The sequence below is a fragment of the Lagopus muta genome, chromosome 10, assembly GCF_023343835.1.
Source record: "Lagopus muta isolate bLagMut1 chromosome 10, bLagMut1 primary, whole genome shotgun sequence".
NCBI classification, from domain to species: Eukaryota; Metazoa; Chordata; class Aves; order Galliformes; family Phasianidae; genus Lagopus; species Lagopus muta.
The window spans coordinates 10,379,228-10,405,803 of NC_064442.1; the positions used below are offsets into that span (position 1 = coordinate 10,379,228).

The window sequence follows — 26,576 nt, forward strand, 5'->3', positions numbered from 1 at the left end:
AGAGAGCAGAAGATGTGACAGTTCTGTGATGAAAAGAATGAAGGTTTGGGGATCAGAGTACTGAAAAGTGTTGTGCTCTTCCTCTCCCTGCCCTGTTCAGTCCCCTCCTGTAACTTGTTCTATCACCAAGGCTTTATCACAGGGGCACAAGGTAGGAGTGCCTAGACCAGACTGCTTGATGGAATGTAGTCCTTTGCTGCTCTAAGTCACTGTATCATGGAATTCTGTCAGTTCATTCACAGAGTGATCCATCCTATCACCTTGTTGTTTCTGCTACTCTTCTGACATCTCAAATTCACCTAGGCTTTCTTTTCTAATTATATATAGGGAAATCTGTGTGCATTCAACAGATGATGCAGCTGGATTTTCTGAGTGCCATTGTGGGAATGATAAAGCCCATCTTCCGCAAATTCAAGTTAAGGGGGAATAAAACCTGTTCTTGCTGTGACTAGAGATGTGAGAATGGGCAAGGCCCTCTGATGAAGCTGAAGATATTCTGTTTTTGCTGTGGTTTTGGTCTCAAAGTTGCTACTAAAACATAGTGGAAATATTTTAAATAGAAAACCTCATGTTGCTTGCTTTTCAAATTATATCTAATGTTTTTTTTTCTTGAATGTGGCATGATGGAATGCCATGTTCAGTGATTTATTTATCAATCAACTGAATTCAGAGTTAAGATTTCTTCTTAAAATCCATTTGAACATGCAGCCTCTTTTGATCTGTGTACAGCACGTGATACTAACTTTTCTGTCCAACCACAGAACAAATGAAGTCTTTTTTGGTGCCTCTATGCTTTGCTGTAAGGGACAGAACTGTAGCATTGAGGTCCATTTCTTGTAAATGAATTTATTCCAGAAGGTGAAATCTCAAAATGGTCTTGACTGAAGAGCTTTTTGCCAAAGTCCTAAATCATCAGTGATAATCATGGGTGGTTAATCAAATCAGAAATTGGTTGGAAATGACGCTTTGTCAACAGGGAGATGTTTGGCATCTTTCACAATGTGGAGTGTAATTAGCAAGTAACTAATAGTGAAGTATTTCAGGTTAAGTCCTAGTTTGTGATTCTTAGGGGCTGGAAGTAAAATGGTGGCAGATTTTTCCTTAGGTGGCTGCTGAATGTGCAGTCGAGTCAAACATGCCCTCAGTTAATTCCACTCATTTTTACAATAGAAATTCTTTGGGGTTGTATACTGTTAGGTTTATATGATGCATGTTCAGTTGGAAGTGAGGTCAAGACTTTGGATGTTTTCCTTGTTGTTTTTCTTCCTGGCTTCTATGATAGTGAAGTTACCACAGCATCTCTTGGTTTCAAGTCTTTAGGAGCTCTGGTGGAGATGCAAACGCTTTCCATGCAGTGCTTTCCCCAAGGTTACCTAGTGCCCATGGTGTTAGTCATGAAGGCTGGGATTTTGGCAGTGAACTCAAAAAGCTCCAAAATCTCCCTTCGAAACCTCCCTTACAAAAGTAAAATGGAAAAAAACCAACTCCCCTATTTTCCAGCACCACTGAACTTTCCTGGAGACCAGGAACTAGGAAGTATTTCCCTTGATCAAATCACAGATTATACTACAGTCTGTGATACAGGCACAATGAACACTGTTATTTTTCTTTAGGGGATTGTTTTGATTTGAAGGAGTTGATGCCCTGTTTAAATGATAGGATCACACATTCAAAACTGTATGAGGAAATAGTGAACAATGGTGTTTCTGTGTTTTTGCATTCAGCTGCATTTTCTCTCATGATTGAAAGTGCAGTAAAGTGAAATATGGCTGCTAAGTCTCAGCTCAGAGCAGTGTCACTTTGCTTATTCAGTGGCCTGCTTTTTTAACAGTGAGCTACGATGATAAAAGAATTTGTGGGATGTAAATATTTAAACAGCATTTAGCCAAACAAAAGCTGGGGAAGTTACAGTAATAGATTCTGAATCTTTCATCTCCATGTTTTACTTTTTATTTTTATATGGAAGGAACAGGTCACTTAAGGGTATAACAAAGTATCAGACACCCTCTTTTCCTCAGTAATAAAACGGGAATAATGCTGCAAAGGACTTTGTTGTGGTGATTCATCTTTATAAAGCTCTACAGAAATAGTAGATGTTATTAGCATCCCATGTGATTACAGTGACAGGATGATATGGTAGTTTGTCTGAATTGGTATTAAGTACGCAGTGCTGAAAGTCTCTCAAAAAACCTGTTCCTTCCGGATCTCTAGACACCAGAGATTTACAACAGTTTGGATAAACATCTGGGCTGAATTGAATTCTATTGCTTTTAAAGGTTACCTTAAAGACAAATGAGAGAATCGTGTATTGTGGTAACTTTCTATCTGAAGGATCTCAAAGTACTGCAGGAATCAATATGCAAATTATGTATAGATTATAGCAGCTCTGTCAAGTTAGGGGTACTGCTTGGCAAATCAGTGAAACAAAACAATGTGATTGAAAATGGAAATCTGCAGTGTTAAAATACGGGGAGATGTAGTGGGAGAGGATGTAATCATCAGAAACTGGCAGGGAATTGGAGCTGCAGCTTCTTTTCCCACATAATGTATCAAGTGAACAGGGGTCTGGACTTAAGGGTCCAGCAGTGCCTTTATGGTTTGTGTGAAAAATTGCAACTTCAGGAGCAAGCAATTTGCTGGGATGCAGGTTTAATAATGTTTCATATAAAAGAATCACAACTGCCTGTTTGTCAGCATAACATCACAAAACCCATGCATTTTAAACTGTTACATCATTGACAAAAAGTGCTGCTTACCAGACTGTGCAGAGCATTTGCAGCAGCAATGTCTTTGGAAGGTGTTCTCTTTTCTAACCCTACTGAGCTTGACTGAGCTGGAATTGCAGTGCATGGCTATACACTTGCATTTCAAAGATGTGTGCGTGTTTTACAGTTATATTTCATCTTAATAAATAAAATCAAGCATGAAGAAAAGTTGACAAGTTTTTAAGTAGCAGTCTCTTTTGCATTTGACCTTGTGCAGCTGTCTGGTTTCAAAGAATCCTGCTCTCTGCAGCAGAGAATTGATGTAGCTGATCTGAACGAGCAAAAGCTGCTTCTCATCCTGCGTTGCTGCTTTGATAAAGACACTGGTAAGAGCAGTCTTAACCAGGCTACTGCTTCTAGTATTGGTGTCTTCCAGAAAACACTGAATCTTGAAATTATTCTTTCAACTACAGAAGCCTATTAGTGCTCAGCAATATTTTAGAGGATTTGCTGTGAATCTTAACTACCTGAAGCATATGTCCAGGGTTAGCATTTTAGAGGCAGTGAAACCACTGATAGAGGCGGAAATGATTGTTCTGTGTTTGTTTGCATGATTTTTATCCAATTATTGTAGGTAGCCTGCCACCACACTGCTTGTATTTCAGCCCTCTGCCTGGTACAAGAGGCACGTGACTGACTAGTGACTTGCTCTGTGCCATGCTAATGTTTCTGCAGGCGGTAATTTGGAAACAGCAGTTCGGAAGCTGATCAGTGAAAGCTCGTTGTGCTGAATCAGTCAGAATGTTACACCGATTCCTGTTTAATGGATTTGTTGAAATTAATTATTTAAATATCCAATGATTCCCCCTTCCGTCTTCAGAATAATCTGTTTTCAAGTGGTCCTAGATGAACATCAACACATTTTCTTCCCTCCCTCTTTTAAATATTTCACCAAGTTTTCCTGTCGTTGTGATAATTAAAGAAATTGATAATATGCCTTTAGAGGAAGGCGGAGGCCCTAAGGGGCAGTATCTGTTCCTTTCAATCACTGCTAAGCTTTTGCCAATAAACAATGAAATGCTTCTTGAAGTCAGGAAAAGGATTAATCTATAGCTACCAGCCATTGTGTAAGTGCCTGTCATCTGGAACAGAAGCATGGCCCTTCTTAAGGCTGTGGCCTCTTTAGATGTTTGAAGTCCTGTGGATTTATCAGGAACTTGGTTCTAAGTGACTTTGAATGTGAGGTTTTACTAAAGTGCTACACAAAGGTATCATGACAGAAATGGTTAATGAATTTGAGTGTTTAAAGAATGCTCAGTAGTCCCAGTCTGTAAGTGACTAGTGAATGCAAATGCAGATACACCTCCAGAACTCTAAAGATGGTTCTTAAGCCCTGTAATACTCAAGGAAGTAAACCTGGGAATGATATTCCTACAGATAATAACCTGAATTTGCATCTGCCTCTCATTTTTATGTATGTCTCCTCCACAGCAGATATGAGGAATGCTATTTGATAGCATTCAACTCTGGAGAGACTATGTAGGACTTGTCGGATGGCTTGAGAACAAACTTCAGGTCTGCGCTGGAGGGATTTCTTGTTTTGTTATTGTCAGGTCAAGTGTAGAGTCTCAAAGGAGGCTGACTGCTTTGCTTTTTCAGGAGATAAGTAGAAATAAGTTGATTTCACCAAAGTACTTTAATCCTGCTCATGATGAAATAGCTGCTTCTCTGATGGTTTGAAGGCCACTGGGGAGCCTTCGATGTGAGAATTGTAATCAATTATGTGTTATTTTGCTTCAGATACAACAAAACCAATTTGCTGACTCAAAGTCAGTGTGTCTTGTTGCTGCAACATAAACTCAAGCTGATATTCTGCGTGCCAGTTTTCTGTAGGCATGTTAGAAAATTGGACAAACTTTGGAGAACTGTGACTTAGTGAACTGTAGAAGCATTTGTACCCAACACATATGAAAGAACTGAGGCTACACTTATCTCCCTATCTTCACAATAGTAAAGCAGCAAGTGCACAGCTAAAAATATTCTAAGGCAGATTTAGTTATAAAACAAACAAACTTGTATGATAATATTAATACAGACTATGGTGATTGTGTCCCTGTTTTTCCATTCTCATAAAGGGCTTGAACTCAACGTATGCTGTATTTAAATTTTCTTCCAGAAATCAGTGCTGTGGGCTGGTTTTTTCTCTTATTCACAAAAAAAAATATATATATATATATATATATATTTAGAAGTAGGGACTATCCAACAAATTTGATGACCTTTTAAAGGATTCACTGGAATTTAGAAATTGTGACTTTTCAAAACACGCTTTGTATGAGTTACAGCATCAATAGGGCTGCTGCCCTGCTATGTCCCTTCCTTGTTTGCTGTGTTTGTGTTTCTTAAGGACTGAAGGGCTGTTACTGAGCTGGAGCGTGCCAGCTCATCACTTCACTGTTTAGTTCACAAGATCCAGATGGTGGCAAGCTGCAAATGGATATTCCTGCAGTTCAAGTATCTATCCCCCGGCAGACTCGAGAGACACTGGTTCTGGCAGATTTAGACTTGTCTCTGGCTATTTAGCACAGTTGTACAGCTAATGGGCTGTTGGACAGTTTTGTCAAACTTGGTATATTGTGGTGACTTGTTTATAGTTCTGTGAAAGGACTGCATGGCTAGTCAGTTGTGAATAATTGGAAATACTCTTGAGATCTCAAGAAAAACACTTATTGTTAAATAGGGTTGAATTTGCCCGTTTATTTAGTTGTCCCAGATAAAATCTCAGTACTGACCTTTGAATGCTCCATATATTTCTCCAAATTGGATTTTGCCTTTGTGCTTATGTGTCTGATGTATTTTAATAGGCCAAGGTCTTAATTACTGTTATTATGCCTAGTCTACCATACGCTTACAGTTGATGTTAATTAAAATGTAGACACTGCAAATGCAAAAAGCAGATCCAGAGGTTTTATGTGCTTACATGTACATTTCAGACACGTATCCATAGGTGTACAGCTATGAAGCCTTTATCACAGCTTCTGTTTTACTTGCCATCAGTTCATTGATAATCTGCTCACTGATCTTGTGGACACCAAAATTCCTGACCAGATGAAAACCAGACTTAGATTATCTTCCAGCTGGTGTCTAAATACAGATCCTACATGAAAACGCTTTCTTTTCCAGTATTTATCAGGCTGGTAGATGAGAACTATCTGCTATCGAAGAGAGGTTTTATCCAGCTGTCCACTAGGCCAGCCCTTGCTTCGTTTTTGCATTCAGTGCCCTGGTAGAATCACAGCTCTTCTGTATTGACTGTTGGAAGCTATTTTGGACACTTGCTGTGAACTAGGAAGCTAAAACCTTTGTCATACTCTAAGACTTGCATGATGATTGCCCAGCTTTGTGAATAGAAATGCATACAGGTAGAATTCCGATAAGTTTGAAGATACATAACCAATGCTGAATACAAAATGATATAACATTAAGGATATTTATCGTCTCTGGATGAGGATGATATGAATGATTTGCTTGTGTCTTCCTAAGCCTGTACAAATGGAATCTGAAATACAGATAACATCACGTAATGAGATAGAAGTAATGCATAGCTACCCAGAAAAATATGTGCTTGAGACAGATTTTTCCATTGGTTGGGAAAACACAATTTATATTTCTAAACTGAATTGTTTTAAAAATCTAAATGATCCTAGGATTGGTATTCTGTGTAGCAGAGTGGCACAGTGCTCTATTTTCCTCCCTCTGTGTGGTTTAATCTGTATTAAAGCTCTGTGTTGTCACAACTTTCATAAATTATTACACATCCAGCCAATAGAAATTACATATATACTGCAAACATAATCTTCTGCTCTTAACAGAAACTCTTAAAGGACTTTTAAACTAGTTACAACAGAAAGTGGTAATCCTTCTATTAAAACTTTCTTACTGTGTTATAAGTTTGCTGTTATGCAACATTTTTCACTTTGTCAGCTGAAAACTGTTTTTCTAAAAGTAATCTAGACCTCTCTTTGCTGAGATGGAAATAAAGGGAAGTTTGTCTTGACTAAGTGCTTTGTTTTCCTGTGACTCTGAGCAAGTAGTAGTTAGAATGAAACATTGGAAACAACAGTAATTTACTAATCAGGAGAAAAATGGTTGTTGCTGAAACATACCCCATGTTCACTGCAAAATTGATTTAAAGCACATTTTAAAATAACTGCTCAAGAAAAATAAGCTCACAATGAGCTCCAAATTCTAAATGTAACATTTGCATATATATGATTAAGTATCACAAAATGGACTTTGCTCAATGAAATCTCTTAAGGGTAGTGAAGACAGCAAGAAATGTTGTTGAATTAAACCACCTGTGGGAGTCTGAGGGGCACTGAGCCCATGACTGGGCTGTGCATTGCCCTTGCAGAAGATGCTGCAGAAAGAAATGCTGAGTTCTATGATACCTTCACCCAAGACATACACTTTCTTTTACTGGATCTTTAATGATCAGAGTACTAAAAAATAATTAGGTTAAATTACCATTTGCACTCTCACAAAATAAATATGAGAAGGAAGGAATTACCTGAGTGCTTGTCCTTCGCTTTTTTTTTTTTCCCCACAACAAAAAGGATTAAGGGCAACTGTTAATCTAGAGGTAAACTGAGATAAACAGCCTGCTGTCCAAGAGCATGCATTGTTGAAGAAATAGTGTCAGGCAAAACCCTGAGCAAGAGTATCCACCTTCCCCGTGCTGCTGGTGAAGAAGGCAGTAGGAGCAGCTTTAAGCAGCAGTGTGCCAAGCAGAACCTGAAGCAGTGCCATGCTGTGTGTGGAGCTGTGCTGCAGTGGGGGCTTAAGGAGGAAACAAGGGCAGAGCCTGATTAACCCATAACACAAATTATCCACTCCTTGCTCAGTAACAGGAGGAAATTAGAGCATGACAGTAATGGAAAGGAAAGCACAGCTTATTTTGTCACCTGTGAAACAAGTTATATGCATCCCCATACAGGGAAGTGACCTTCCCTCTGACAGACCTGGTATCAAAGATTAAAGCGATGAAATTTGCGAGGAGCCACTTTCCAAAGAAAATGAATTTCAAAAGCCTGTGTGGCAAAGAGCAGAAGTTATCTGAAGTGGTCTCCTGTCTTTTTGCATTTGTGCATCTCCTGCTTCTATACCTATATGTATTTTGTGTGGCAGTAAATATTTAAAGACTGCAGCCAAGTTGGTGCTGGTTATTCCAGACGGAAAGATTATTCCCTCTTGAGGCACTGTAACAAAAGACTTGGCAGTTCATAAGCAGGGCTCCTGCTGGGAGCAGGTGTCTTCAGTTTGACAAGATTGCACTTTATCCATGGATGCTTGAAATGCACTATTGCTGGTAGCAGGTCAAACAGGTCTGAATTTTTAAAGAGAGTGTTGTAAGACTTGAGTAATGAGCTTGAGGCGGTGAACAATGACATGCAAAACTAATTACCTGTTTACGAACGTCACAATAATTCAGCTGTTTGTCTTGACTGGAGTCACGCTGAGCTGGCTCCTTCTGCCAAGCCTACTTTCCAGCCATTGAGTGATTGTATGTGAACTATTTTGCAAGCATGTGCCAAAAAGAAGAAAAAAGCGAGGAAAAGGGAATCCATTTAATTGCTGCAACCTAGATTTTAATTTACTGACCACATAAGAGATTTAGAGATTAGATTTGCCTCTATACAAACATGTCTCTGTGGGTGCAGTGTGTTTTCACTGAACAGCATAAACTCAGCACCCAGAAGAGTTAATTATCTGAGTGCTAATTCTCTCAGAGAAATACGTAATGCATCTTAAGTATTAGCAATGAAGTGCTGGCTGGCAGTGCAAAATCAAATTATCTCCAGGAGCTTTATTGTTGAAATGTGAGTACTCCAATTTGCAAATATCCAGCTTACAAAGAGGCATCCAAGAATGGGAGCCTGGGGTGCAGGGATGAATTTCTCACCTGGAATAGCACACAAACTGTACTCAGTTCTGGAAGAATGTTGTTATGGATGTGGGCTAGAGTAGTTGGGGTTAGATCAGCAATGTAGATGGTCCTCTGACCTGGTGAACTCAATTGTTGGCTTCTAGTGGGATAACAAAAAGTCATTTAAAAAAAGCCCAAAGTACTTAAAACACTGATGCATTTATCTTTATTCAGGAAACTCTTTGGCCACACCAGCTTATATTTCATAAATTAGAACTTATGTGATTTTGCTGTTCTGGATATGCTGCTTTTCTTTGATTGAGTGAAGAGTTCAATCTTTAATTCAGTATAAAATTAACTTTCAATGTAAACTTACTATATTTTAAATTGGCAAGGTGAGTTGGCAAATAGCTGGCAACACTTCTCCATTTCTATCTGTCTCTGTTCTCTATCACTGAAGCTGGAGGTTCTTTTTCCTTTGGCTTCAGTGGATGATAGATCAGCCCTTAATTTTACTGTGGCTGGGAATCTGTGTAAGGATCACTGAACGTGAAATGACAGATTGCAGCTGTGGCTTGCAGGTGGACAAAAATTATCAACTAAAGGCAAAGAAAATGTTTCATTTAAAAGAAAAAGAAAATATTCTTAGTGATATACTGAGGTATGTTTGTCCAAGGGATGTGTTCTAAAATTCCCTTTCTTTCTTCAATAATAACAGTAAGAGAGTACTCGAGGCTCAACAGCAGAAGAGTGAGGGAACTCTGGAACATTTTCAATGAATCCTGTTTTTAGCTTTCATTATTTGTGAAGACTTTGCCTTTTACAAATATTCTCCTGAATTATTTAGCATGTATTTTATGCAAACGGCTTAAGAATACTGAACAGGGAAGCGTTCCCCTCACCCATATGCAACAGATAATGGGTGTGACTTGGAAACAGATTTTATAACAAGTGTGGATGCCCAAGGTTGGATTTAAGTTTAAAAAAAGCCAAACAAATAAACAGCCAAACCAAAATAACCTTCTGATCCACCTTAGGTGCCATCTGTCTGTGGAGCTACCTGAGTTCCATTGATATCGTATTTTTGGTATTGACATTTCTGATCAGAAGCAGATATTGGAGTTCTTCCATCTGTCTTCCCTGAAGCACACTGCTTCAGCTGAGGTTTTTATCACATGCAGTGCACAGTGAGAGTGCTGGACTCCCCGCTGCATGATGATCAAGTCAGTCAGTGAAGTTCTCAATCAAGTTGAGAGAACTGTGTGCAGTGTATTTTCTAATTGGTCTTAGGTGTCTTTCACAATGTTAGCTGAATCGAGTTAGTGAGAATGGGGAGGGCAGTAATGGCAGCTGTGAGCGGTAATCTCACCCCTGACTCAGCTGGATTCAGAGGAGGATGCCTGTGTGTATTTGTCAGGCAAAATAACAGAGCTGAGGGTATGGATGCTATCTTGGTATCAGGATTAGGGAAACTAGAGTTGTGGTTCATACCTGGGGATTTTGTCTAATGAGCGTTTTAACGTTGGTGGCTTTTCTTGGTTGTTTTTAGGTGTGTCTTAGTGAGATGGAAGATGGTATGTTGCTATTGTAAGAGCATTCTAAGCTGTGGATCGTGAGCCAACAGACACTTCCGATTGAGTCCAGAGGAAGACTTTCCTGGTTTTCAGGTACCTTTCTGTCCTTTCCATTTCTTTTTGGATAGTATTGCAGAAGTGCTCCTTGTTTAGCAAGATCCTGAGGCTCTTGTTTTTCCTTGGGCAGTCTCAGGAGAAGAGCCTTCTGCCTAATGCAGGAAAGAATAAGGTTAATGTTGTTGCTAAAGAAATGTCTGTGGATCTGCAGATTCAGGCCCTAGCAGAAAAATTGGTTTTGCTGAACTCCAAAACATTGAGGTCCTATGCCCAAAGAAATAAGGGAAAGAGGAACAATAAAGGGTTTTTTCATCTAATTAAAAAAAAAAAAAAATTGCATAAAAGTCTCTTCGACCCTCTGCAGAATTCAAGACAAATTCATTATTTTAGATGAAGCTTTTGTTGTGTCTGTTGCTCAGCCTGGCAATGACATTTTCACATCCAACTAAGGTCTGAAAAATGAGACTATTAAGAGCAACCTTCAGGAAGTGATCACAGTTGCTGTTGGAGATATCACAGGTATTGTCTCCCAGCTTTGGAGAAATTTACTTATGTGTCTTGAGTCTGCAGAATTTTCCTGGAAATGAACCAACAACAGAATTTCTCATGAGATTTCTCTTATATCCTGGCAAGCTTCTTTCCTGCAGCGTGTCTGCAGGCCCCACAGGAAGAGGCTGATGAGAACAGTAAGAAAATCTCAGGAAAAAAAAGACATGTAAACTCTGAGATTAATTCTGAGGGCAGACGTGGGTTGAGGTTAGCTTTTTAACCCCATTCAGTCATCTGTACGCTTACAGTTCTATCTAGAAAATGGCCAAACACAAGTCAGCTACCTGAAACTGCAGAGGATATTCTGTCTGTGCTCATGGACTTCAGCACTGTATCAGTCTGCAGAAGTACTGCTTAGCTGATAAGGTTTTCTTGCAAAATCGGAATGGTTTGCCTATACCAGCTGTACTCCTCATCTTGGGATCTGCAAATATGAAATACTCTGTACTGCAAATCTGGTCGAAAACAGTTTCTGATGTTTCTCATTTGAGTGGGAGACAGGAACTGAATGACACACCAAAACACAATACGTAATTTTCATCAGTGAAAAGAAGAACTGTAAGCAGCAAGTCCTTCAGTCCTAGTGGATAGTTAGCAAGGAGCTTAAGGAAGTAAAATATATTTATTGCTAGAATGGATGACTAAATATTCAAGGCAGTCTAATGTAAAACACATGCATTCTTATTTATTCTGCATTTACAGAATTTTGGCTTTGCCAAATTTCCTTTGGTTCATAGTGAAAATGCTTCAAAGTAAATAAAACAGTGACATGCAATGTTTGGGAAAGACAAGATAGGCAGGAAAATGAGATGGACAGAGGTGATCTTAGAGAAGTTCTGTAGCAATTACAAAAAAAAAAAACAAAAAAAAACAAAAGGCAACAAACTGGAGTTGGAGAGACAAAGGAATGAAATAGGAATGATGCCATTTGTCCTTTATTGCCTGACCCCAAGCACTGTAATACAGAGTTTCAGACAAGCTGGAGGTTATTAGCATTCAGCCCATTAATGTGGAGATGAGAACTAAAGATGGGAGCAGCCCAACAGAGCCAGTGCTGCACTGATGACTTTGCAGAGGGAGAGCACCAGGGCTGAAACCACCTTTGGCTCTTACGCAGAGAATGCCATAGTTCAGCACCTGCCACGTGAGAGAATGGAGCAATTACAGGAGTGGCGCTCTTTCCTGTGAATTGGAACCACTGGAGTGCTCAGCCACACAAGGGAAACGGAGAGCTCAGATTGAAAGCAGGGGTATCAGAAACCTTGTGACTGTGTACAGGAGGAGTTAAGGGAAGCTGGCATGGGGACTGAATGATGGATGTGGGTTAGGAGCATTTGGGAGCTGCAGAATATCACACTGAGAGGCAGCGATGTGATGATAATCTCAGCGTGTGAAAAGGGCTACTGCAGAACCACCAGCAAAGGGGCAGGGGAATAAGAGCTGAAACAATTGAATCTTGGTAGGCTGATTCTTATGAGCAAAACGTAGAGTTAGGAGAGTATAATATTCATAAATGGGACCTCATGGAGTGGTGCTGTCATGAATCAGAAAAAAACTGCAGTACTTTTGCAATACAATTCAGAAGTAAGACGTGGAAGATTGTGCTACAGGAACAGCTGTTCTAACAGGGCAGTACAAGTCCTACCTGAAGAAAAGTTGAGCTCTAAGGTATGCAGTGAAACTGTACATTTCCTCAGTGACAAGACAGGCAGAAATACTGTGCCTACTTCACAACTGATGAACGCCAGGCTCACGGTTTATATGGAGGATTATCTCCTGGAACAATCTCTTAAGTCACCTGTATGAAGGCTCAGGGATGGCACAGAGGAAAAAAAAACTAGGTCTTGATACTAATCTGGAGCTTGCTCAAGTCAAAACTGCACGTCTTTCCACTGTTATTCTTCTGGGTCTGGATCACACCCAGGTATAAGGAAGTTGAAGGCATGAAACAAAACCAGTGTGATGATATGGATCCCATTTTGTAGATCATGGCAAGCTAACAGTCAGCTCAGAAATATACCTAGAGAATGTACATAAGTCCAAATTCCTACTCGAGAGAATTATTTAGGCAAATGCTTTTGAAAGGAGAAGGCACTGGGATAGCTTCATTTTAAATGGGTCCACGTGAGCCAATACTCAAGGTGCGTCTTTGATAACTGATAACTTTGATAACTTTGTAACTTGAGCCTTACTGGTAATTATAGAAATAGTCTTTTTTTTTTTTTTCTCTCTCCAGTGCATGAAGCCTAAAATCAACCCCTTCACTTTTGGTTGGTTAAAACATGGAATAGGCTCAAATTGAGTGTATCTGTAGATAGGACTGAAACAGAGTTTCTGACCGATCTGTGTAGTTACTGTTAGATACTCTACAAATATGCTTTGTGTTTACAAGGTGGGTGCTTGGTGGGCTACAGTCACAGGACTGCTCTAGATTTAGTGGAAGTGTTTGACCACCATCTCTCTTGTGTATTGAAGGAAGCACTAAAAAGCAATAAATAAATCACTTCTAGCTGCTCCAGTTTCTCTTTTTCCAGACTTATTCCTAATGTATATTAAAATTATATCAGATCTGAGGAATGGAAATGGTGGTAAGAATATGATTTGAATGTTAATAGAATTCTAGTTTTCTCTGCACTTGTGCTACTGTTCTTTGCAAGGATTGCAAGCGAAGGAAGTGCAACCCTGCTGTTTGTTGGGAGTGTGTATTTTAAGACTTCTAACACATAACAAAACAAAAGGAGGTAGCTTTACTTTAGGTGTGAACATGAATTGTATTTACTAAATAGTCTGAAGAAACAAGTTCAAACAGGAGGAAAAGGCATAAGGACACTAGAGACATTCTGATCAAAAGGCTTGAGTAGAAATCTATCCTTGTTCTCAGAGAATGGTGAGAAAACAGTCTTGATTTTTCATGCCATCACAATATGTCAAGGGCAGCCAGCACATTTTGGCTCTTGATTTTTTTACAGGCTGTGCTGACATGAGTAGAATATTATTAGAGAGAACTGGAATATTATTAGCATAATAATATATGTAATAATAATACATATATTTCCCCTCCAAATCTTGTGCCCAGTTTGTGTTAGGAAGTCTGTTACAGAGTGCTACATGTTTGTTAGCAGCATCAGCATATTGTGAGCCACAAGGTAATGGGCAGATCCTGCTTCTCAGGGGCTTGTTACACTAGGGGCAGAGAGAATCCTTCATGAAAGAGAAAAGGCGATGCAAAGCTGTCAGTTGAACATAAAAATTACCCCCAAATTGCAGAGAACAGATGGCTGTTAATGGCAAGTGTTTTTAACATAGCTATATTGTCCCATGTTGGGATATTAACTTGTCTCTTTTTTTTTTTAAAGTCACTTTGTAAAAATGGCACCTTGGCACGACTTGTAGTTCTCTTGTTTGGTTTCTGTGTCATGTTTGCTCGGATATGCTTGCCCGATTTTCTACAGCCGATGTGCTCAGCAAGCTATTAGTGTATATCTTTGGATTTCATACATTCTTGGTGATTAGTAACAAAAACCCAACAACTTCTGAAGGACTGCAGTGAGTAATTGTTTTGTTGTATTGGACTGATTCTGACTGCGAAGTAAGAGTACCTGCTGCCTGTTTCCACACACTGAATTGATATTTACAGGACTGAATACACAGCACTAAAACTTGCTTGGACTAGCAAATGTGATAACAGAAGAAATGGAGAGAAAAACGCATACAGAACACACTTAGCTTTTCTGTTTTGTTAACTGCAGGTTGAAAGCCAGCTTTTGGGTGATTAAACTTTTCATTTGGTTATTAAGTGATAGACATCTTGCTGAACCCAAGCATGCTGCTACATGCACAGGAAGAGTGCTTATTTAAAGCAGACAAAAAGGATTGCACAAAGAGACCCTTAAACAAAACACAAGTGTCAGCAAAACTAAACAAAGTAATCACACACAATTTAAGACAGAGGCAGGCAGTAAATTGATGACAGATCCTGAATAATCCTCTAGAAAAAGTCACCCTGGTGAGTTGGGAAATCTGTTTATTTGTTGCAGTTTCTTATCTTTTCCTGACAGGAAATCTAGGAAACCACCACATTACAGCCATTGGGTTTGGCAGAGTGGGCTTGGAAGTGGTAAGCTGAGAGGTGGGCAGCAGTATGCATCCAGCAGGAGAGGGCTGAGATGTGTGTTCCCTGGAGATTACAGATGGAAGAGAATGGAGCCTGGCTAGTTAAGCCTTCCTCACTGATCTGCACTGCTGATGTCTGAGCTACTTCATATGTTTCAGAGCTGTGTTACAGGCTCACCAAAGATGGCTGTGACACTGCACATGTTGAAGCTCTTGTGTCACCGTGCTTTTGATGCACAGTTTAGCTCTGAGCTAAAGGCAGAAGAGCCTTGCAGGAACCTTGTTGGTGTTACTGTGACACTGGCAGCCAGATCTTAGCCAGGGCTCTGCCCTTCCCTTACTGAATAGGGAAATCATCTAACTTAGTTTTTCCCATAAGTGAAGGGGTAGTGGTATTTGCTGTGAAATCTATGAATAAGAAACTCTATGCAAATATGCAGTTTTATTTCTTCTGGGATTTTGGGCTGGGAGAAGTAGCAGGTGATCACTCTGTAATCAATTCTTCTCTGTTATGAACAGAACAGTAGTCAGCTTCTTGAAAATCATCCAGCTTCCTTTTTCCTGCCAGTCTCGGCTTCTATTCTCCTTTCCAGAGCCCTTGGCTCAACCATTAACCACACCAGCATTTCACCAGTTGCAACATGTAGCTCCTCTTGAATTGGAGTGGGAGGAAGGCTTGGAGGAGGAGGTGGTGGAGAGGGAGAGAACAGTTGCTGCAGAGAACAGAAGGCTAATTGCAAACTTATAAGCCTCCAGTGAATTAAGAAAATGGGGGAGAGTGGCTGGAAACAGGAGAGATGAAAGGTGCGAGACTGAAAAATATATTGGTAGCTGGTAGCTGTTCCAAGAGTTGGTGCAAGGCAATCAGTGTGGAATAGGAAAGAGGCATTTCTTGGTCGACACTCTGAGGGGCATTGCCAGTAAAAAGCTAAGAATCAGTAAACTGATTAGAATTCTGAGACCACTGAGAAAACTTCTGGACTGAATTCACAGCAGCCTTATTTCCAGGAAAGCAGCTCATCTTGAGCTCATTCTGCCTGGATGGAAAAAAGCAAGTCTTTAAGATAATTAACAAGTTTCTATTACTTTGTGTGTTCTTAACCTAAGGCCCGTCTACTTTTAAGTTTCCATTGCCAAATTTCTGTTCCAGCAAGTAGCTGACGTGGAAGGATAGCAGCTATGTTGCATCGTATTGATACTGAATTTCGTAAATCAGGATGAAGGCAATAATCAGTGCATTTCCTTGTTCTGCACTAGAAATAATTGTACAGCTGTCAAATTCTCACTCAGGAAAACAGATTCAGGACACCACGGCAGTGAATATGTACTTGCCAGAGTAACAGCTGTCAAATTCTCAGAAAACAAACCCATGCAGTGCAGCAGTAGATCTCAGTTGCCTAGAATAACTCAATTTGTATGTGCACTTCTGTATTTTCTCCTGCTTTGAAAACATCTGCTCCTATTTCATTGGTCATTAGAAGTATTTAGTTTGTATTTTCTGTGTATGGGCATGAAGTTACTTCATGCAGCCTATATAACATCAGGAAAGTATCTGTAGTGGCACCAATGACCCAAATAACTTTCAATGGAATGTTCTTGGACTCTTTTAATATTGGCATTTTAAATTAGATGTCTCCTTTCTGCAAGTCAGTGTCTAAACTGCAATTGCGAAGTAGTTACTTGTGACACAAGTGCTGAAAACTGATCAAAATAAAGTGTTGGAAATAGTTGCACACACAAATGCTTTGGTTCCAGACTTCTAAATCAAATTAAATGGGGGATCAAATTTTCCAGTCACGAAATTCAGTGGAAAGCTGTGTGACCTGTGCTGCTATATAGATTTTAGAATCATTAGGAAACCTAATTCTTCCAACAAAGCATAATCTTTTCCTTCCCTCAGACAGTACTATAGCTAGCAGCATTTTTTAGTCACTATACCTCCAATAATTCAATTTTTATTTATTTTTCCAGTACTTTTATTCTTTGGAACACCAGTCAGGTTAAATATGTAAGTTGCTCCAAAAGTAAAGCCTTTTACTTATTTCTATGGGAATTACAACAGATACAAAGAGCAAAATAACATTGTTTGGTAGACCAAATCCTCAGCTACAAATACTACTTCTTCAACATAGTCACCACCATTGGTTATGAATTTTTACCAGAGATAACAAAAGCCTGCACGCTGAACTTGTAAAAATACCAGTGGAGGTAACCTGCTGTTGCCACTGCTGGAATGCACCACCTGCTGCTTCACTATGCTCACATCCAATGTTTGGTCTCCATAAATGTTCAGCAAGTGGCAGTGAATGCCAGTGGGTGCCATTTTTTTTCACATGGAGGAATTCAGTGACACACCTTTGCTTCATCTGCACTTCCATGTTGGACACCATTTTGTCAAACTGCTCTCTGCTGCCATCTGTCACACAACAACATCATGTAATGGAATGTTGGTGGGAAGGTTTACTCTCTACTGCTGTACAACCAACATCTGCTTCAGCCATTGTGGGCCAACATAACAAAATAGGAGGTTCTGGTTACTTCTGGAGCAACCCTTGTGTTTGAGAAGTGTTTTTGAATCAGTAGAATATTTACTTATGCTTTACTTACTGTGACTATAATCCTTACATACTTTACAAATACTATTTTAATACAGATCAGGATATGGCCAAGTTTCCTTTTATAGCTAGAGATTTGAAGGATCACCTTATTTATATCCAAGAAACTATTCTCTTCCCAAATGGAATTCAGTGGTTTCTAATGAGCAATTGACTCAATATTTCCTTGCACTGTTGCTTCCTAACAAGATTCTGGAGTTCACAAACATTTTACCAACTAGTATAGAATGAAAAAAGCAACGAACTGTAAATCCTTTTCCATATGAAGAAACTTGTGCATCAACCTGATGTGTGTTTTAATTTTTCTGTAGTCTAGCAGTAGCAAAGAGCCCTCGTTCTTGAGCGCAGCCCCCAGAGCCAGGTGGTGTACAAGCTCAGGTGGGCATGCCATGAGGCAGTCTTGAGGTACAGATGGGAGAGTGGAAGGACTCCAGAAAACTGTCAGGCTATACAGTACGCAGTGGTGGAAGCTCATCAGCCATTTAACCGTGGCTAGTATTGTGAGTCTTTTGATGTTAAGGCTGTAAGAAAAGGAGCAGGTTGGTGCTTAAAGATATAGGTAGTATAATACTGTTCTGAGTAACATATACATGCTGCTTACCTTTCAAATGTGTTGAAATCAGGGTTTGAAAAGGAAAGTAAAAACAGAATTTGTGATTAGACTGTAAGAGAAAAAGACTACAAAGATGGTGCCTTTCTGCAGACACTGATTGCTGGTCATTTATGATGGAATCCGGAGCAATGTTTGCTGCCCATGGTAAGGAATGCTGTGTGTAATTTAAGCATTCTGGGGAGCATGTTGTTGGCATTTTATGGGGAATAATGTAGAGCTTATTCTGAACTGTAAAACGGGGAATACTGCTGGTAGGTGTGTGCCAAGCCAGAATTTTGCCAGGTGGCAGTAAGAATGTAACTGTTCAGGTCTTGCTGGAGACTTCAGCTCATCAGGTCACAGAGTATCCAAAGCTGTTAGGATGCTGTTCTGCCACAGACCATCAGATTCCCTGGTGTCTTTTGTGTCCCAGAGGGTTGGAAAGATTCTTAATCAAGATAACACAAAGAATAGGAAGTTGTGGTTACATATCAGTACTTTTATTATCTCATTTATGGAGTGCAGACCCAAAACTGTAGATGTCAATGGAATTCTTGTTTTCAGCTGGTTTCAGTGGATTTTAGCTCAGGATTTGCAATATGTTTCAAACTGTCTGCCTTCATTAGTTTAGTTTTCCTGTTTATGAAGTAATTGTCTGAAGGGAGGTGTGTGAGGTATAAAACACTAACTAATCTCACTTCTTGAGCTGTGAATATGTTAGCATAACAAATGATGCTCTTCTACTTTAATTCAGTAGGAAGTTGAGGAAAGAAATAAAATTCCAGGTAGTGTGCATGAGTAGGTTGCACACATGAAAATCAGTAGTTACAAATGTAGATTTTAGATCTTGGCAAACATTAGTTGTATGCAGTAGAGAAAGTAATATTGTTCTAAATGTGGGATAAAACATTCTGGAAACTGAATAGTAATAAAATTCTAAAACAATATTCTTCTAACAGTTAAAAATTCTAAAAAATATGGGGCAAATTAATTATTGCTGCAATATGTTTGCATAGTAAATCACCTGAGATGAAAGTGATACTAGTTGGTGCAATTCGCATTCTCTCAAAGGATTAATTTTCAGACTCCTTTGTTGATTTGTAACACCTGAGTATGCTTGATCCAGCTTAAGCATCTCTTTAGACAAATTAAAAGCTTTAGAGCTAGTTTGTATAGCTTGGATTCACTAGGGATGCTTTGCAATAATGCTCTGTGATGTTACAAAATGAATTAGATGGTTTTTGTCTGGAATGATCAGAACTGAGAAAATATTGCTTAAACCCGTTATGAGGATTCACTGAAACATAAGGATAAATAATATCTTACTCCATTTCTATTTAAATATTTTGAGGGGAACTTTTCCTTCCTGATGTTGCCTGTGCTGTTTGCAGAAGCAAGGCAAAATATATCTAACGACAGCACAGTGGTGATGACAGGAAGGCATCTATCTAGAGTTTTAAAAGCAGTGGTGGAATTAAATTTATAAAACCACCCTTTTTTTATTTGACTGTATGCATGCCTTTAAAGGAGCCCAAAACATTACATGAGAGATTTTTTTCTGAGCTTTAGAGAGAGAATTGTTTATGCAAAATGCTTTTAAAACTGCAGGGAACTACATGATAGTTAAGGACCAAATCACTGTGGAAATACATTGCTGAGGTCACTCCTCTAAGTAGAACATGCCAGGGTTGCTGCTGATAGGAACTTGTTGCTCACGTAGTTGCTCAAGCTCAGGAATAAAGAAGGAGAAGGACCCTGCCTCAAAGAGCTTGCAGTCAGGACAAAGGGAAGGAAAATGTTAGGGCACGATGGGGCTGCAGATTATAAGTATTATTGTGAAGAATGAGATGTGGGGCCAGGCCAGCACCTCATTAACTGGACAGTTGTATTTTCTGAAGTGAAAAACAGAAGTCTGATTTTTTTAATATTTATTTATCTATTTATTTATTTATTTGCATAACATTTGAAATCAATTATCTTTAAACAGTTTTTTTTTTTTTTACAAGAACTTTGGACATCGTTGTAGCAGCTCTACTGATGTTTCACTTCCCTAAGGGATTGACAGACTGGAGCTAGCTGGGAACTTGCTGACAAAATATTTTTCCATCAGAAAAGACGTATTCATTGATACCAAATTATTCTGCAGAACCATCAGTTTCAGTGATTTTCTGCAGAGACACGCGATGGGTTCTGACAGGCTTCATGCCTGATTGCATGGCTCCTGGCGAGCTGTGAGGTCTGTGGCTCTGGGATGGCCTTGACATGCTGGATGCCTTCAGAGATCCCTGAAGACCTGGCATATGCCATGGGTGCTCTGAGGACTTCTGGGCAATGTGCCACACAACTGGAAGCACAGGAACCGCAATTCCCAAGTTCTGCGGTTTCTTGCTGTTTTATGGCTCCCAGGTCCTTGAGCTCCTTGTCGGTTCACTGGGGCTGATGGGACAAGGGATGCCCAGCAAGGCTTGGAGCCACTGCTGAATGAGGAGTCCTGAAGCTGCAGAGATGGTGCTTTCAGGCTTAACTATGTTCTGAAATTATGTAAATCAAGCACTGATTATTTCAAAGAGATTGCTTAAGAAGTTCCCGTCTGCAGGAAATGTCAGTATCCATATCACACAGAGGATTGAGCTGCCTGTCCCTCTGCTTGGGAGATTGCCTGAGGATTGGAGGGGATGGAGGTCATGCTGCCAGGTACAGGGGGCGACAGCCTACTGCTCCCAGCAGCTGCAGCAGAGGCTCATGTGCTGCCTTAGCGAGGTTCAGTGAGTTGTGCATTACAAGGAAGATACTGGCTCCCCTGACGCTGAAACAGCAGCTATATTCATAACACTTTGGTTCCAAAGGGAAGTCTTTACGTGGGAGTACTGTGCATATATTACCTGTGTGTATACAAACAAGTGAAACTTAAAGACATACATTCATCTATCTAAATGTCACTTTTGGCATGATATAGGATCCACAGATCTTTCAGGCAGATGTCAACATCAGCAGAGTTGTGATGCTTTGTTATGTATCGCGCTCATGCTGTCAGCAGGTATGGCTATGATGTGGATTCTAAAGTGGTCGTTTTAAAACCTCAGTATTGTATTTTAAGTCATTTCTATTTTAGGAAACATAGATAGTGATATCTTAGATGCTGTGGAGCTCTGTAAAACTACAGGGTTGAGCTGAAGGCTGAGGGTTAATTTCAGTAGTTGAAAGCCCCTGAGACCTCTGGAGGACAAAAATAGTCATTTTGTTGATGTGAGTCTGTGTAACCTGTGCAAGTGTGTGACTTTATAGGAGCGGATGGTTTAGAGTGGCCCTTGGTCTTGCAGTGCAAAAGTGTAAATACATATAACTGGCAACAGGGAGAGATTTTCGAAGATTAAAATGCTAGTGAAGTTATCCCATGCTTGCTGACTTCCGGATCATGGATCATCAGTGAAAATTAAATCCTTGGTGCTTATAGATTTCTAGCAGTTTCCATTTTGATATTTTTGAGAGCACTCAAGGGTTTGCCTATTTCTCCTGATGTGAAATCACTGGAGTCAGATGCAGAGGTAAATTAGGAAAAAAGTCAAATGAATGTTGATTGCTTCTGAGAATTAATTCCACACTGCCTTGGTGAAGGTTCAGTGCGTATTATCTGCAGTGCGGTGGCATGACGGACCAGTAAATATCACTTACTGAGCCCATCATTCATTGCAGAAGAGGACCTGGACCATGCAAATTGGATGATGCTGTGTTTGAAAACCAGGCAGCCCATAATTTTAATCTGTTAAAAAGGATTACAAATGACATCGATGAAATACAGTGTCGATTCTTCACAAGACGCCTTTTCTCTGCAATGGGAGCTGGAGGAACAGCCCACCAGCAGGCACTGAACGCCTACGCTGAGGCTCCGACAAACTTTGATCTTCTTTCAGGACTGAGCATAAAACAATGCCCCATTGGAAACCAAATAGGCAGAACTACTTTGCCAGGCAGACAGCTAAACCTTCCCACACACGTTTGTTAATGTGAACAAGCTAATGCAGCTGTATTAATATTATAATGTTCAGGAGCCAACAGGCTTGTTTGAAGGCAGTCCAGGGCTCGCTGAACACAGTTAATTCACCATTTCTTTCTGTAACAAGGTTGCTACTATGATGTTCAAACAATATATTCAGTAGTTTCTACTTTCATTGGTAGAATTTTTTTAAGGAATTAAAAGGTTTATAAGAAGTTATCAAGGTCCACATTGTGTTGTCTGATGCTGATGACTATGGGGGATAGCTTGCTTTTCCTAACAAGCAGACTTGGTAAAATGTATTGACAGACTGAAAAGAACTGTATCTAAGTTGCGTACATGTGACTGCATTAATCAAAATCAGTTTTGTAGCATTCAAGGAAGCACCTGAAGGATAAGTTTTGTGTGCATTGATAGGAGTAAAGCATCTTTCTTGGTTTCTTGTTAGCTTTATCTTTAAAAACATCAGGCACTTGCGTTTGAAGTCAGATTTAACAACAAGAAGCCAGCAGAGTCCCACTTCCCTACATTTTCCTTATTTAATCTTACAGTCCCTAACCTCTACTCTGGGCCTGTAGGCACCCCATGCCAAAGTAGGGTGTTTCTAGTGCCAGCAGTACCCAAGTCGGTGTCACAGAAATGGATGTGAGCTCTGTATCGCTGTGATGCTCTTCTGTCCCTTGCAGGGACTGGGGTTAGACAGTTATTAGGTGTGACTGGGAAATGAAATTTAAGGAGTGATCAGTTCAATGGCTACTTTTTGCTGGAGGCATGGTATGTAGTTGGTTGACTTAGGCAAGGAAAAAGCAAAAACCACCCTGACAGCATGCAATATATCAAAGTACAGAATTTCTATGGTGACTAAATCCTATCCAAAAACTCTTTGATAATTAAAAGATATGCTTCCATTGCCAAACTGCTGTATTAATAATGGTTTAATCCTATTCATAAATATACCTATCCAAATTTATTTAATTAGATATGGAAATGCTGACTTCTCCACGACCACACTTAAGATCTTTTCTTGTGGACCTTAACTCATATAAATGTCATTCAAATCCCTGTGAGCACTGAGCATGAGTAAGCCTTATCTGCATGAGAAAAAAGCTCTGGGCAGGACCTCTAAGTGTTTTGACTGGGAGATGTTGCCAAGTTTTCGAAGTGTGGGGTAGTAGTAGGACACCATATTCACACAGATAAATTGTTCCCCAAAATAGCTGTTGTGGGTGTTTTATTTGAAGTGGGAACACTAGTAAATATGACCTGAGAAAACATCTATTTTTACATGGGCTACTCTAACAGAAATCAAGCACTTGTTACATAGCACATAGACACCTACTCAGCCACCAGCTTCTCTGATGTGTATTTTCCATTCATGTGCAGATCTGAGGATTTTTATGCTTTTTACAATTGCATCATTCTCAATTTCTTAGTAACTTTGGAGTCATCTAACTTTAGTCAGGCTGAGAAACCCACATTCATTGTCTTCTGTTCTGAGTGCTGCTGCAGTGCTGGCTGCCTGCTTCTGTTTGCCTTGTCCAGCTGGCAGTGATGAGCCTGGCACCTGGCATGCTGAAACAGTCCCATGTTCCCTGCCTGACAGTGCATCAGAACTAAAACAGTAAGGCAGAAAAAGGAGACAAGGAGCTATGTCTGTATGACCAGTTCTTGTGAAGCAGGCAGTAGAATAGCTACGTTGCAAAATACTCAGAAAGGCTGATGAGCCATGCCCAGGCAGGAGCGTCACGTTTACATGACTGTTGTTAGGATCTGAAATAGCTGTGAAGGGGCTGGGCAGAGATTGCATCATGTTTCTCTGCTTGGCTCCACCTTGTCATGGGCAGACACACCTGGTACTGCAAGGAAGTGCATGCCCTGCAATATGCAGCTCTGCCTGCAAAAGCAACTGAGTCTCTTGTTCTGGATGCCAAACCATGTTTGATCTTCAGTGCCTCACATTGAAACTTATCATTAGCTTGTGGTCGATGCTCCATCAGGCTTCTTGCCTTATTTAAATGTTGTTAATACTCTGCAGTTCTTAAAATAGCTTGTGTGTGTTCCTCTAGTCCACTTTACCATGCTGTTTGAGGTGGCTCAGTTTTTAATATTATTGCATAGCTTTGAAGATTAATAAAAAAAAAAAAGAACACAGCTCAATGTATCTTCAAGCACAAGTTACATTATTTTCTGGCTTTGGTAAATCCCCTCTGTCCACACAGGATTCCCATGACCAGTGATAACACTAACTCATCATGCTGATTTGAGAGCTGAGAGCAAAATGGGCACTGTGGCAAATATCTCAGTGAAAGACATAAAAGTTCAAGTAATATCAGCACAGGCTTATCTGCAGTACGGCATATAAGCATCCAATTACTAGGTTATTTCTGACTGTGTCACGTATTGCATCATTTTAATTGCTAACACTTGGGTGTTTGTGCTCACTTTCCAAGAGGAAAATAGCAGAGCCAGTTCTGGGCTTTGGAAGAACAGGTCATTGCCTACTTCATCAGCTTGTGGTTGCCTGCTGGGCATGCCTGGGGCTGAGGAGATGAAAACTGGCTGTTTTGGCTTGTGCTGTGCTTCTCCCTCCTGCCTGCACAAGGAAGGGATGGAAGGAGTTGCAAGGTGGGGAGCAGTTTTACTGTATCAAGAGCAGCTCTTCTCTGAAGCAGCTTCCATGTCCTTATTAATCAGCAATAAAAGAGAATGCCCTTTTCCTTATGGATGTTCTACAGCCCTTCCTTTTCCTCTTTTTCTATCCTGTAAGGTCAGATGCTTTATTGCTTTCTCTCATTCCTGTTGGCCCAAGGAGGTGGATAGAGAGGAGGGGACTTGCAGGTGGTCTGTGGGAGAGAAAAAGCTTTGGAAAGTGTCAGGAAACAGACTGTCCTTCCATTAACCCCGCTCTTGCCAGCAGGACTTGGAGTTTTCTTGCTGCTTCCTCCATACCTTGTTGCATCCCGATGGCATCCCTCTCTTTCAGGGCTTTTCCAAAGTGCTGTTTCTCCTGTTCACAGCCCCTCAGTTGGCCTACCATCTCGATGCCCCTTTCAGGTTACTTGAGGCAGTCCTTTGTAACCTGCAACACTCAGCCACTGCTCTCCCAGAGCCCTGCTGGCCAGAAGCCAGTCAATCCCACTTTGCCTCTTGAGGACCTCCATGCTGTGGCTGATCCAAAATTAGGGAAATCTTGTCCATCTGAGAAATCTTATCTAGACAGCGTGTTTTCTGAGTGAAAATATGTCTTTCACAGTTCTGCTAGTTCTTTAGAAGGTGTTTTCTACCTGGCAGTTGAATTTGACTTGAACTTGCAAGTAAATGACCTTTGTCCAAGTGACGGAAAATCAAACTGCTTACTGGGGCAATCTTCATAAAACCAGGGCTGAGGTTACATCTGAAACAACTAGAGACACACTAGAATTAAAAAAAAAATACACTATTTGTAATGGGAAATGCTACTTAGAAGTTATTTGCAACTCTGGTAGAACAAATATTTAGCTTAGCAGAGATCTTAAGGGATCCTTGGCCTTCCTTAGTAGTCCTGTATTTATCTGTTGAGAAGTGAGTAATTGTGAGAAAAGATTGCATGACTTCCACCCTTTTGCACAACTACTCAAAATATGGCAATTGAATTTACATATCTGTTTTAATTTAATAGGAAGAACAAATAATTGTTCCTTGTAATTCTCACTATTAAAATGAATATAGAATTCACTGTAGGTCTGTTAACTTCTCAGCAAAGGGATTCCTTTTGCTATTTATCCTGTCACTGTTTTTAGTTGAATGCTCTGCCTAAGGTTTTCAAGTCTTCTTTTCTTTTAGCTTGATATTTTCCTTTTATCAAGAAGTATAGAGATGCAGAGTTCACATTTGCTGTAACACTGACAGAACTGGGTTTTCCAGGAATATCTGATTAGAATTAATTTTATTTATGAGAGGAAATAATCATACCTCTGTGTTTTTTCTTTTCCTAACCATTTCCCCTGGAATTACTAAGTTGGGGGTGCTGGCTGACCTTGATCAGCTGCCAGATGCTCTTACTGTCCTTCTCAACAAGACCAGGAGAAAATGAGATAGAAAAGCTCACGGGTGAGGATGAAGGCAGGAAGATCACTTACCAATTGCCTTCAGGGTCAGAACAGCCTCAGTCTGCAAAAAAAAAAAAAAAATTATTGTCAATTAAAGTAGAGTTTGATGGTGAGAAACAAAGACTAAATAATCTTCCTCTACCCTTTTTCTCAGGCTCAGTTTTGCTCCTTTGCTCCTGTTCCCTCCACCTGCTCATGCTCCAAGTGACTCAAGGATGGGGAATCACAGAATGGTAGGTTGGAGGGGACCTTAAAGATCAGCTAATTCCAACCCCCTGCTGTGTGTAGGGCTGTCACCCACAAGATCAGGCTGCCTAAGGCCCCATCCAACCTTACCTTGAATGATTCCAGGGATGAAGCACT

General features: G+C 40.1%; 1 long non-coding RNA gene across 6 annotated transcripts in view; it reads left to right on the plus strand.

Moving 5' to 3' along the window:
- LOC125698415 (uncharacterized) overlaps window positions 1–26,576 on the plus strand; it is a 124,131-nt gene that overhangs the window by 40,850 nt on the left and 56,705 nt on the right. For 3 of the 6 annotated variants that reach the window (XR_007379180.1, XR_007379175.1, XR_007379177.1), the window contains one exon: window positions 10,181–10,298. This is a non-coding gene — a long non-coding RNA (uncharacterized LOC125698415). The other 3 variants (XR_007379176.1, XR_007379178.1, XR_007379179.1) reach the window with 3 other exon arrangements.